This window comes from Capsicum annuum, unplaced genomic scaffold (assembly GCF_002878395.1).
Source record: "Capsicum annuum cultivar UCD-10X-F1 unplaced genomic scaffold, UCD10Xv1.1 ctg4857, whole genome shotgun sequence".
NCBI classification, from domain to species: domain Eukaryota; kingdom Viridiplantae; phylum Streptophyta; class Magnoliopsida; order Solanales; family Solanaceae; genus Capsicum; species Capsicum annuum.
The window spans coordinates 284,527-297,862 of record NW_025856286.1 but is presented as its reverse complement, the minus strand read 5'-3'; the positions used below and the strand labels follow the sequence as shown (position 1 = coordinate 297,862).

At 41.4% G+C, this 13,336-nt stretch overlaps 2 pseudogenes; both read left to right on the top strand.

The window, feature by feature from the left end:
- The first annotated feature begins 246 nt into the window (after positions 1-246).
- On the top strand, positions 247-402 carry LOC124892573 (annotated as a pseudogene).
- A 226-nt stretch (positions 403-628) lies between these two features.
- Positions 629-3,971, top strand: LOC124892571 (annotated as a pseudogene).
- The last annotated feature ends 9,365 nt before the right edge of the window (positions 3,972-13,336 follow it).

Here is a 13,336-nt window from a genome sequence, read left to right as displayed (position 1 = left end):
ACCTGTGGAAGGCTCATTGTTGAAACCTGCATATTCGATCAACCCACGAACGTGTTAAATAACTAGGGAGTCCTTGCGGCAGGATGTTTTGGCCCTCCACACGAGGTTATTCCCAGAATGCACATCGGGGGACTAACAAACCCTGGTATGGAAAGTGCCAAGAAATACTTTAATTGTTAGCCTGCCCCTGGCATACCTTCCACGATGTACGTCATAGGGACCTGGGCTTGTCTTATTAATAAAAACGACTCTTGACAAAGGATATCTCAGCTTTTGCATCGATGAAGAATGTAGAGAAATGCGATAATTGGTATGAATTTCAAAATCCCATGAACTATCAAGTCTTTGAATGAAAGTTGCGCCCGAAGCCATTAGGCTGAGAACACGTCTTCCTGGGCATCACGCATTGCGTCACCCCCTTGTGTGGAAGTTTGGTCATGGGGTGTGCTGTCATTGTTAGGTGGATACTAGCCTCTCTGCTCCTCGAGCTCATGGATGGCCTAAATGCGAGTCTGCATCGACGAACTTTGTAATAAGGGGTGGTTTTAACTAACTCTCTTTATTGTCGCGGCTACAGCCATCGTGCGTGTAGACTCTAGGACCCTATTACACTTAGACGCTCTGACCATGACCCCATGTTAGGTAGGATTAAATGCTGAGTTTGAGCAGAGGAAAAGAAAAACTCAACCATTCTCTCAGTAAGGCCGAGCGAAACAAGAATTACCCAGCTTTAGAATCGGCTGGATCCATCATCTGAATTATAGTTAAAGAAGCGTACTCATTAGTGAACCGGGCCTAAGTCCCCTAGAAAGGGGTGCCAAAGAGGGTGAGATCCCCATTGTGCCAAGACTTTGTTGCACCATAAGGCAATGTCTATGAGTCGGGTTGTTTGGGAATGGAGCCCAAATCGGGTGGTGAACTCCATCCAAGGCTAAATACTGGCGAGAGACCGATAGAGAACAAGTACTATGAGGGAATGATGAAACGGACTTCAAAAAGAGAGTCAAAGAGTTCTTGAAATTGTCGGGATGGAAGCGGATAGGGGTGGTTGATGTGCTCCGATTGGATGTGGAATGGTAATGAGCCGATCCATCGATCGAATTGGGGTATAGACTAGTATGGATTAGGGGTTTTTTAATGCATGGGTTGTCGATACGCTCGTGGAAAGTTGTCTCCTTGATTGGGGCAGGCAGTTGGTGACTCTGCCGTGCTTTGACATCTGCGCGGTCTAGACGCTAGTCATTGTGCTTCCTATTTGACCCATTTTGAAACATAGAGCAAAGAGTCTGACATATGTGTGAGTCAATAGGTGAATAACACATAAGGCATAAGAAAGATGATTGGTATGATCCTTATGAGGGGTGAACAATCGACAGACCTTGATCTTCGTAGAAGGGTTCAAGTGTGACCATACCTGTTGGGACCCAAAAGAATGTAAACTATGCCTGAGTAGGGCAAAGCCAGAGGAAACTCTGGTAGAGGAATGCAGCGATACTGAAGTATAAATTTTTCATCTGACTTGTGTATAGGGAAAAAACTCTAATAGAACCATCTAATAGCTAGTTCCCTCCAATGTTTCTCGCAGAATAGCTGGAGCACGCATGTAATTTCTACCAGGTAAAGCCAATAATTAGAGGTAGCAGGGGAGCAACACCCTCGACCTATTCTCAAACTTTAAATGTGTAGGACAGTGTGACTACTTTGTTGAGCTGCACCATGGAATCGGGATTTCCAAGTGGGCCATTTCTTTAAGCAGAACTGGCAATGTGGGATAAATTGGAAGTCAGGTTATGGTGCCAAACTGCACGCTAACCTAGACCCCACAAAGGGTGTTGGTTGATTAAGGCAGTAGGAGGGTGGTCATGGATGTCGAAATATGCTTAGGAGTGTGTAACAACTCACCTCCCAAATCAACTAGCCCCAAAATAGATAGCTCTTAAGCGCACGACCTACACCTGGTCGTCTAGGCAAGTGCCAGGCACCGATGAGTAATAGAGTGTGGCGGTCATAGCAAAACATTAAATGTGAGCCCAGGCAGATAGACTGTCAGTGAAGATCTTGGTGGTAGTAGAAAATATTCAAATGAGAACATAGAAGGACAAAAAGAGGAAAGGTTCCATGTGAAAGACACTTGCGGGTCGGGGGAACCCCGACAGATTGTGCGTTTTGTGCATACTTCGAAAGAGAATTGGGTTAAAATTCCTAAATAGAGACATGGCGGTCGACGTCAATGTTAGGAAGTCTAGAGACATTTGTGGGAGCCTTGGGAAGAGTTATCTTTTCTATTTAACAGCCTACCCACCTTGGAATCAGCTCATTCGAAGGTAGGGTCCAATGGTTGGAAGAGCACCGCATGTCGCGTGGTCTCCAGTGTGCTCCCAGAGGACCTTGAAAATCTAGTGGACCAAATTTATCCACACCCAATCGTACCCATAACTACATCAGGTCACTAAGGTGAACAACCTCTAGTCGATGGAATAATGTAGATAAGGAAAGTCGGCAAAATAGATCCATAACATTGGGATAAATATTGGATCTAAGGGCTACGCACGAAGGTCCCAGTCCTGAACCTGTCGGATATTGGTGTACTACTCGAGCTGCTCATTGATAAGATTGGGTCACCTTGTCCTAGTTGCGGGATAGACTGGGAACAGTTTCTTCGAGGGCCTTGCCCACGTTTCAAACAGCCAAGTTAGAACTAATGCAGACAAGGAAAATCCGACTATTTAATTGAAACAAAGCATTGCGATGGTTCCAATGGATGTTCACGCAATGTGATTTATGCCCAGTGCTCTGAATTTCGATGTGAAGAAATACAACCAAGCGCGGGTAAGTGGAAGGAGTAACTATGACTCTCTTAAGGTTTCCAAATGATTCGTTATCTAATTAGTGACATGCATGAATAGATTAATGAGATTCACACTATCCCTTTCTACTATCTAGCAAAACAACAGCATAGTGAACGGGCTTGGCAGTATCAGCTTGGAAAGAAAAACCTATTGAGCTTAACTCTAGTCTGACTTTGTGAAATGACTTGAGATGTTTAGTATAAGAGGGAGTTGAAAGGAAAAAGTTAAATACCACTACTTTTAAAGTTATAAGTATTCGTGAATGGTAAGAGGAGCACTGCCCCTCTTTTGGGTCCCAAGGCTGGCTCTGTCGGCCGGTCCGTGTAGAAGATATTTTTAGGTGGGGAGTTTGGATGGTGTGGGGAATCTGTTAAAAGATATGCAAATGTTTTAGATGAACTCAACAAGAACATAAATCTCATATGGAAAAGAAGGGTAAAAGCTCATTTCATTCTGATTTCTAGTACAAATATGAACCGTGAAAGCTTATCCTACTGATTCTTTAGACCTTCGGAATTTGAAGATAGAGGTGTCAGAAAAGTTACAACAGGGATAACTAGCTTGTGGCAGCCAAGCATTCATAGCGACGTTGCTTTTTGATCCTTCAATGTCGGCTCTTCCTATCATTAAAAAGCAAAATTCACCAAGTGTTGGATTGTTCACCAACCAATAGGGAATGTGATATGGGTTTAGACCATCATGGGATAGGTTTGTTTTACCCTCCTTATGATAGTGTTGCAATAGTAATTCAATCTAGTACGAGAAGGACCATTGATTTCCATAATTCATCATCACGCTTGGTTGAAAAGCAAATAGCGCGAAGCTACCGTGTGCTAGATTATGACAGAACGCTTCTACATCAAAATTTAGGATAGAAGTAACGCAAGCAACCAGCGTCCACTTGCTGACCTGTAGTATGGGCCTCGGTCCCCAATGGCATGACTCATTGCGTAAGCCATCGTGGCAAAAAGGTTACGGTGGCCTCCTTGAAGTATAATTTTCATCGAGCAGCAGGTAGAATCCATTGCTGACAACTTAAATACATAATGGTGTAGTGTATGTGACAGAGTGGCTTTGTTGCCATGATCCAGTGAGATTCAGACATTGGTTGCTTTGGTTCGTCCCTCTTACTCCAATCCTATTATTTTTCTATCCATCTCTAAAGAAGGTTTATGCATCTATCCTTGAAAAATCGTACTAAGTTTTGTAAGTTCACCTCACCCCCGAGAATACCATGGAATAGCCTCGCCCGAGTTTTCCACTTATTTTTCAAGTGTCGTGTGCATTCCATTCAAAACAGTTAAGTATAATATCAAGCAACCTTTTGTGAAAAACTACGATGTCACAATGAGATGTTTTCTATGATACATATTGGGACTCAAAATCCCAGCGATAGATCGAGGCCCACATCGGTGTGTGGAGGCATGTCGCAATTAGATTTTTTTGTGACCATCAAGTGCAATCCTAGAGACCTGTCCAATGACCCGGGCTTCGATGTCTGGCAAAATTAGTAGCACAATGCTCGATGTGAAATACTAAAGGACCGATAGTTGCCTACTATATTGGTGTCTTCGTTGAGTTGGTTTTCCATGTATCATCACCTTCACCCACAAGGCACCATGCGCCATTGCCTCAAACCACCATGTGAAGCAATGGCCATAAGGCACCATGTTACCAAAGCACCATGGTACCATGGCACCAAAGCACTTTTCCACCATGCACCATAGCACCGCGCACCATGGCACAAAGGAACCGTGCTACCATGGCACCAACGCACCGCGCACCATGGAGCCATGGAACCAAAGAACCCATGTATCCTAAACTAGGTACTGCGTTCTTGGCACCCGCGTGCCCGTGCATCAGCCGTGAGTGTACCAAGGCCCCATGACACCATGGGAATGGTGAAGGCACCGTGGCACCGTGCAAAAATCAAAAGAGCATAAACCTAGGTTCGATCATCTAAATATTTTCATAACATTCATCCATCTTCATCACTGTTGCTTACTCCTTGCGTTACATACACGCTCTAAGTGTTTTTTAGTGCTATTTCAATGTTACCTTATATGTTGGGGTGATTTTCCTAATGTCCCAATGTTATTTTTATAAATTTAAATATTTTATATTGTTACATTATACGTACAAATATGCACTCAATTATTTGGTTAAGGTTACTTCATCCATTGAAAATATTTTTCTAGTGTTTTATATTTTTAAAATTATTTTTCTATTTTCCTATTTATTTTTATTTATTTTTTGAATATCCATAAATAATATTTGAAAAAAATATTTTATTAATGAAAATTATCATTTACAAATTATGTGACTCTTTTGTGAGTGCATTGGCTTAGTCTTACGTCAAAACGTGTATTTCGGGTCTATACATCTCTAGTATGATTCTATGGTAAAATCATGTCTATTTCTGTCAGTTGCATTGCTTTTTAAAGAATATATAAGGGGAGTAGAGGTGTTGAAGGCACTTCAACGAGACTGTCGCTACTTGGCATAGGTGCTCACTAGGCATTTCGACGTGCAGTGTGGGCACATCGTAGCATGCATGGCTAGTCCATCCGACTTGCCGATGCCTGTGTACCAACATTAATCGTGTTTCATTGTGCGTTCGTGTCGGCTATCGGTGGCATCATACATGATGGGGCTGTTGGGGTTTGATTTCATATTAAGCTATGCTTTTTTCGATTCAGTGAGCTCTGAATAGTGCTCTCAGGGCAACCTCAATGCGCTGCACATATGGGACCGAGCCAAATCTGCATCGAGCGTCAACGTGCCCAGTGACCCTGCACTAGCCTCGGTGCGCTATCATCTCCTTTGCTTCTCTGAGGGTAGGTTATCATGTCAAGCGACACATTCTTTAGCCTCGCAATATCTACATAGGCAGCAGCGCGTGGCTTATATTGTTGGGTGTTGGGGCCGGTATTAGGCGTTCATCAATGGAGCCTTTAGAAAGACGACGAGTAAGTTATGTTTGGCATGTGCAGTTAGGTTTGATCTCTGCTCAAAAAGCGATGTCCTGACCCACTTTCCATCTCAGTCGTGGGGCAAGCGTAATGTAGGCTTGCTCGAAGTCTATTTTTTTGGTTGCATACCTAATATCGAGGAATTATCAAGTTTTATTGATCATCTTTTTCCCCTTGCATTTCATGGGCGAGGTGAATCAAAATACCAACCTCGTGTCCCACGCCTTCTTCATGTCCCACACCTTTCTCATTTCGTTGTGCATTGTAGTTGTCCATGAGTTGCTATCGGGATTTTCGGATGTGGTAGACACAGTGGGCATGGGATTTTCATTGGCTCCTATCTGCCCTATACGATTCTTATTGCAAATGATGGTCTCACTCGCCTTGAACCCATCCACGCCCTTTTCAAGAGGCCAGCCTCATGCGACACCCGTATCGATAAGGAATTTTACCTGGATGATCCTGCCAGTAGTCATATGCTTGTCTCAAATAATAATCCATGCATGTGTAATTATGAACAAAGTGAGACTATGAAACTCCGAATGGCTCATTAAATCAGTTATTGTTTGTTTGATGGTATCTACTAATTAGATAACCATAGTAATTATAGGACTAATACGGGCAATATACCCCAACTTCTGGTAGGGATGTATTTGTTAGATAAAAGGTCGACGCAGGGTCTTCCCATTGCTACAATGATACATGATAACTCAACGGATCATATGGCCATCGTACCGGGGATGCATCATTTAAATTTCTATCCAATCGACTTTCGATGATAGGATAGTGAACAACCATTTTGGTGATAGGTGATAAAGAATTAGGGTTTAATTTTTGAAAAAGAGCCTAAGAAACAACTACCACATCCAAAAGTAGTAGGCGTGCAAATTACCCAATCATGACACGGGGAGGTAGTAATAATAAATAACAATATTGGGCTCAATGAGTCTAGTAATTTAAAAAAGTACAACATAAATTCCTTAATGAAGATCCATTGGATGGAACGTCTGGTGCCAGCATCTATGGTAATTCCATCTCCAACAGCGTATATTTAAGTATTGCAGTTTAACAGTTCATACTTATACTTTGGGATGGGCCAACCGGCCCTCCTATGGTGTTCACCGATCATCTCATCCCTTCTTTTAGCGATGCACTACTGGCCTTAACTGGACGAATTGTGCCTCCGACGCTATTATATTGAAGAAATTACACTGCTCAAAGAAAGCCTACGCTCTGAATAGATTAGCATGGGATAACATCATAGGATTTAGGTCCTAGTATATTTTCCTTCGTGATTCGGGAAATGATTAATAGGGACAATGGCAGGCAATCTTATTTCATAGTCAGAGGAAATTACACGGGCAAACAACTTCTAAAGCATTTGCCAAGGATATTTTCATTAATCAAGAGCAATACTTAGGGGCTTGAAGATGATCAGATACCGTCCTAGTGTCAACAATAAATGATGTTGACTAGGGATCGGCAGATGTTGCTTTTAGGACTTTGCCGACACCATATGAGAAATCAATGTTTTTGGGTTTTAGGGGCTGGGGGATTATGGTCGCAATGCTGAAACATAAAGAAATTGACAGAAGGGCACCACTACGAGTGGAGCCTGCAGCATAATTTGACTCAGCACAGTGAAACTTACCAAGTCTAGAAATAGTAAGGATTAACAAACTGAGAGCTCTTTTTTGATACTATGGTTTGTGGTGCATGGACGTTCTTAATTGGTTTAGCGATTTGTCTGGTTAATTTTGTTAAGGAAAAAGACCTTAGACTACTAACTAGCTATTGTAGGTATCCCTTTAGGGCTAGCGTTTTAGAGGGACTTTGACCTTTTAGGCCACAGAAGTTTCAGGTAATAGTAGGTATGTGATACCCTCAGATGTTTTGGACCGCATACGCACTACATGGATGTATTCAATGAGTTTATATCCTTGGCCAATAGGCCTAGGTAATCTTATAAATTTCACTGTGATGGGGATAGATAATTGTAATTGTTTGTCTTCAACAAGGAATTCCTATTAAGCGCGAGTCATCACCTCGTGTTGACTATGTCCCTACCCTTTGCACACACCGCTTATCGCTCATACCAATTGAATAATCCGGTGAAATATTTGGATCATGGGAACATAGGCGGTTCGCTGCTCGGGACATCGCAAGAAGTCCATTGAGCCTTATAATTTAGTGGAAGAAGAAGTTGTAATAAGGTTTTTTTAGGTGAATCTGCGGAATGATTATTGTCGAAACCTGTATAGTAGAACAACCCATGAATGGTTTTAGTAAATGGTAAGTCAGTAGGGGCAGGATGATTCAGCCATACTCACTAGTCCCTCCCCCTCATCCCTAGCATACATGAATTGAGAATAGCCCAACCTAAGAATTGGGCTACTCCATCATCCAATTGTAGTTTGGATAAGCGTCCTTAGTAGCAGATTAGGCCCAAGTCCCCAGAGAGTCAAAGTGTACTTTAAATTATTGAGAGTAAAGGAGATAGGGACCGGATATATGCCTTGGTCGGATGTTGAAAGATGATGAGCTAGTCCGTCGATCGATTGGCGCATTGACCATAATAGATTAGGGGCGTCTAAAGCCCAGGCTCTTAATATGCTCATGGAATGGCATCTCCTCGCATATGATAGGCAACATATTCCTCTATCGTGCTTCGGCATCTGTGTGCTCCTGATACTGGCTTGTGGGATCCCTATTTAACCTATCTTGAAACACATACCAAGGAGTCTGACATGTGTAAGAGTCAAAGAGCATGTAAATTCATAAGGCATAAGGAAGTTTATTGGTGGGATCCCCCTGAGGGGTGCACTAGCGATCAACCTTGTTCTTTTGAGAAGAGTTCGAGTGTGAGCATACCCATAGAGACCCAAAAGAGGGTGAATTATGCCTAAAAGGGACGAAGACAGAGGAAACACTAATGGAGACCCGTAGCATTACTGACATGCAAATAATTCATCTGACATAAGCATAGGGGTGAAAGACTAATTGAATTATCTTGTAGCTGGTTCCCTCTGAAGTTTCCCCCAGGAAAGTTGGATCTCGCAAGCAAGTTCTATCGTGTAAAGCCAATAATTAAAGTCGTTGGAGGCGTAACGCCTTAGACATAATCTTAAACTTTAATGAGGTAGGACGGCGCAACTGCTTTGTTCAGCCACGCCAAAGGGTGTTGGTCAATTAAGACAGTAGGACAGTGGTCATAGAAGTCAAAATTGGCTATAAAATGTGTAACAACTCACCTGTCGAATCAACTATCCCTCAAAATGAATAACACTTAAGCACGCGACCTACCCCAGCCATCGAGGCAAGTGACAGTCCCTGATGAGTAGGATGGCACGACGATCGCTGCAAAACTTTGGGCGCGATCCTAGGCGATGCGACCGTCGGTGTAGATCTTGGTAGTATTAGTGAATATTCAAATGAGAACTTTGAAGGATAAAAAATGGAAAGGTTCCATGTGAACAGCAGTATAACATGGTTTAGTCGATCTATGGTTTGGGGGAACCCCAACAGATAGGGTATTTTACGGATACACTAAAAGAGAATCAGGTTAAAATTCTTGAACCAGGACATGGCGGTCAATGACAATGTTAGAAAGTCCAGAGACATCGATAGGAGACAAGGGAAGAGTTATCTTTTCTCATTAACATCCTGCCCACCCTGGAATCGGCTCAGCCAGAGGAAGGGTCTAACGGCTGGAAAAGCATCGCACGTCGCATGGTGTCCGATGTGCTCCCCTAGTCCCTTGAAAATCTAGACCACTGAATGTCGTGCATGCCCGGTTGTACTCATAACTGCATAAGGTCTTCGATGAAAACAACCTCTAGTCGATGGAATAACGTAGGCAAAGGAAGTCCAATAAATAGATCCATAACTTCGAGAAAAGGATTTGCTCTAAGTACTGGGCATAGGGTCCTATTCCTGAAATAGTTGACTATTGGTGAACTTTTTAAGCTGCTTCAATGATGAGATTGGGTTGCCATGTCGCTTCGGGGGGATGGACTTGGAACAGCTGCTTTTAGGGACTTCCCCGTGCATTGAACAACTAACTCATAATTGGTACTGACAAGGGGAATCTAACTGTTTAATTAAAATAAGGAAGAACTGGCACTGTTGCTGGGCCAATCTGATTAATGGTCCATGAAATTTTTTACCACATGCGAGGCCATAAAGTTGTTGGTGCGAGACCAAGGAAGGTAATAGCATATCCGCAGACAGATAATAGTGCAACGATGTACTGTGGTTGCATCTGGGCAGTCTCACAAAGTTAGTTCCAAAGTCATATTTCCTAATCCCAAACCTTTTGATAGTTCTAGAAATGGTAAGGAATTGAAGAATTTTTTGTGGGGTATAGAGCAGTATTTCTTTACTACCTAAGTTACTGAAACAGATAAGTTAAACATCACCACGATGTACTTGATGGGTGATGCAAAATTATGGTGAGGACTCAGAATGCGGATGATGAAAGTGCTGGACGTCCCAAAATTGATACTTGGGAAAAGTTGAAGAAGGAAATAAGGGACTAATTCCTTCCTAGCAATGCCTGATGGATTGCTAGAGACAAGTTAAAAAGGCTAAGCCAACATGGAACAATTCATAAAAATATCAAAGATTGTACTTCTTTGATGTTGGACATCCAAAATATGTCTGGTGAACAAAAGTTACATAACTTTATCTAAGGAATGAAGGCATGGGACCATAACAAACTAAGCAGGCAGAATGTGAAAGACTTGCCTGGAGCAATTGTTACTGCTGACTCATTGGTGGATTTTGGATGAACTCATTCTTATTCTTACATTCTCACTTCTTTACAGTCTAAGAAGATGGTTGAGAAAAGGGGAAGGGAATAAAGAAGGATAAAATGACAAGGGTGAAAAGAATAAGACCCCAGAAAATACTAGAAACACCAAGAACATTGGGAAAGACAGAAAAATAAAGGTCTGTTGGACTTGTGGTGGATAGAATTTATCCAAAAGTTGTCCCAATCGTAAAAGAGTTAATGCTATACTTGCTGCAAATGTGAATCAAAGTGGGGGCGACTAAGTTGTTGCTTCTTTAGTGGATCCTTTAGGTTTGTATCTAGACCATATCAGTTTGCTAAATGTTATGGGTGAATCGTCAAATTCATTCAACCCTCATAGTGCTTTAATTCACAAAGAGATAAAAGTTTATAGAAATGGTGGATATCAAGGCCATTCATACTTTGTTGGATGCCAAAGTTGTCGAAAAATATGGACAGAAGTTGAAGAAAAGTCCATTCTTCGTTCAAACAGTGAGTCCCAAGGCACAAGCCATTGTAGGCATGGTTTATGACATACAAATAGTGATTAGGAGTTGGACGGGAAAATGTAACTTGATGTCACTGTCATTGGTTGATTTTGAATTTATTTTAGGAATAGATATCCTTAAAAAGTTTCACTTGGTTCCTATTCCTCACTTGGATGGAGTGATGAACATGGATGAGGCCAATCCAAATCTCATTAAGGGTGATCATCCTTGTGGAGAAGATAAGAAAGTTAAAAACAAGGGCCCTATCATTTCTGCTATTTTGGTTCAGAAAGGATTGAAAAAAAGGTGACAAAACTTTCCTTGATACATTGATTGAAGTAAAACCAACTATAAAGGTGGAGGTGCCAGACTGTATTGCTAAAGTATTAAAGTAATTTGCTGATGTGATGTCTCCCGAGTTGCCTAAAGAGTTACCACCAAGAATGGACATTGATCACAAGATGGAGTTGCTGTCAGGTTCTATTGCCCCAGCACAAGCTACTTATAAAATGGCTCCCAAAGAGTTAGCTTAATTTCAAAAATAATGAAATGAATTGCTGAATTTAGGGTTGATTCAGCCTTCTAAGGCTCCTTATGGTGCTCTTATATTGTTCCAAAAGAAGCAGGATGGTTCATTGAGGATGTGTGTGGACTATAGGGCATTGGATAAAGTGACTGTGAAGAAAATGTACCATATCCCATTGGTGCAGGAACTCATGGATAGGCTAAGCAATGCATTCTAGTTCATAAAGATATATTTACGATCGGGATATTGGCAGATTCAAATTTTCAAGGAGATGAACCAAAAACCATGTGTGTGCTGAGGTATGGTTTATATGAACTCCTTATTATGGCATTTGGGTTGACAAACATACCGAAAACATTCTACAACTTCATGAATGATATGTTGTTTGATTACCTAGATGATTTTGTGGTGGTATATCTAGACGACATAGTCATTTATTGTTGCCCCCTTGATGAACATTTGGAACATTTGAAGTTAGTATTGTCCCATTTAAGGGAGTACAAAATTTATGTTTAGATGGAAAAGTGCAAGTTTGCTAGAAAGTAAGTGAAGTTCCTAGGGTATCTGGTTAGTCAAAACCAAGTGAGAAAGGATCCGAAGAAGGTGCAAGCAATTGTTGAATGGTAGGAGCCTAGTGGGGTCAAATAATTGAGATCATTCTTGGAGTTGTCTAACTATTACCATAAGTGGGATAAAAATACAAAGAGGCCTATTATCCTATCCTATTAAATCCACTAGAAGACCATATCAATAACTCAAGCAAGTTCTAGGCATTAGACTATGTAAGAACTGAAGGTAAATCCTCACACCCACAGGCAATTGAGCTAAACTTCTTCTGCAACTCTTATAACGTTCATTAAATGATTCAAGCACCTCTTACAGAAGAATGCCAAATTTAGATTTACTGAAGGTTATGTACATATTTTTGGATGAATAAAGTAAATAATTACATACACATGCTCATAGTCGTATGCCAATATCATTCATTATCCATATTTACAACGAAGTACTGAAACAGAAACATTTTATAGATAATCATTAAACACATATATTTACATCTCAAGCTGCAGAATTTGAAATGCAATAATAAAAACATCCTAGGCATGATTTTTCTACTAGATAGCACATGATTGGATTTAGAATATCGGCAATAACATCCAACCATAATGTAAATATGCCCACCCCAATATAAAAAGATATGCATTATCCTCAAAGAAATAAATTAACGTACATGGTTGGATTGGGATATTTACTTCGCCTCCTATTCCTATGAGGCATCTATTAGGTAGAGTAAGATCCCTGCATCCTCACCCAGTGCAATGTTGGAACCTATGGTGGTAGGAGTACTCACAACCTCACCCTTCATAATTTGAGGGATCGTCTCCCGAACTGAACCTGCACTTCGCCTCCCTGTTGGGGTAGTACTAGTAGAGACTTGTATCGCTTCATTTTCTGCTTCTCTTTGCTTCCTTTCAGCTTCTTTCTTTGATTTTTTATAGATCATTTCAGGTTATGCTAGTCTAACTCCTCAGGTGACATTGTTTCTCTCTTCTTCCTTTTTTCTTCTTTCCTAGCTGCTTTTTCATCCATTTATTGCTTGACTTTGCCCTTCAGAGTCTACCCATCAGATCCAAAATGCCCTCATCATCATCACTTACCGCTAAAGTCGGGTCAAATACAGGCAGCTATGATTGCTTCCCCTTTAACTC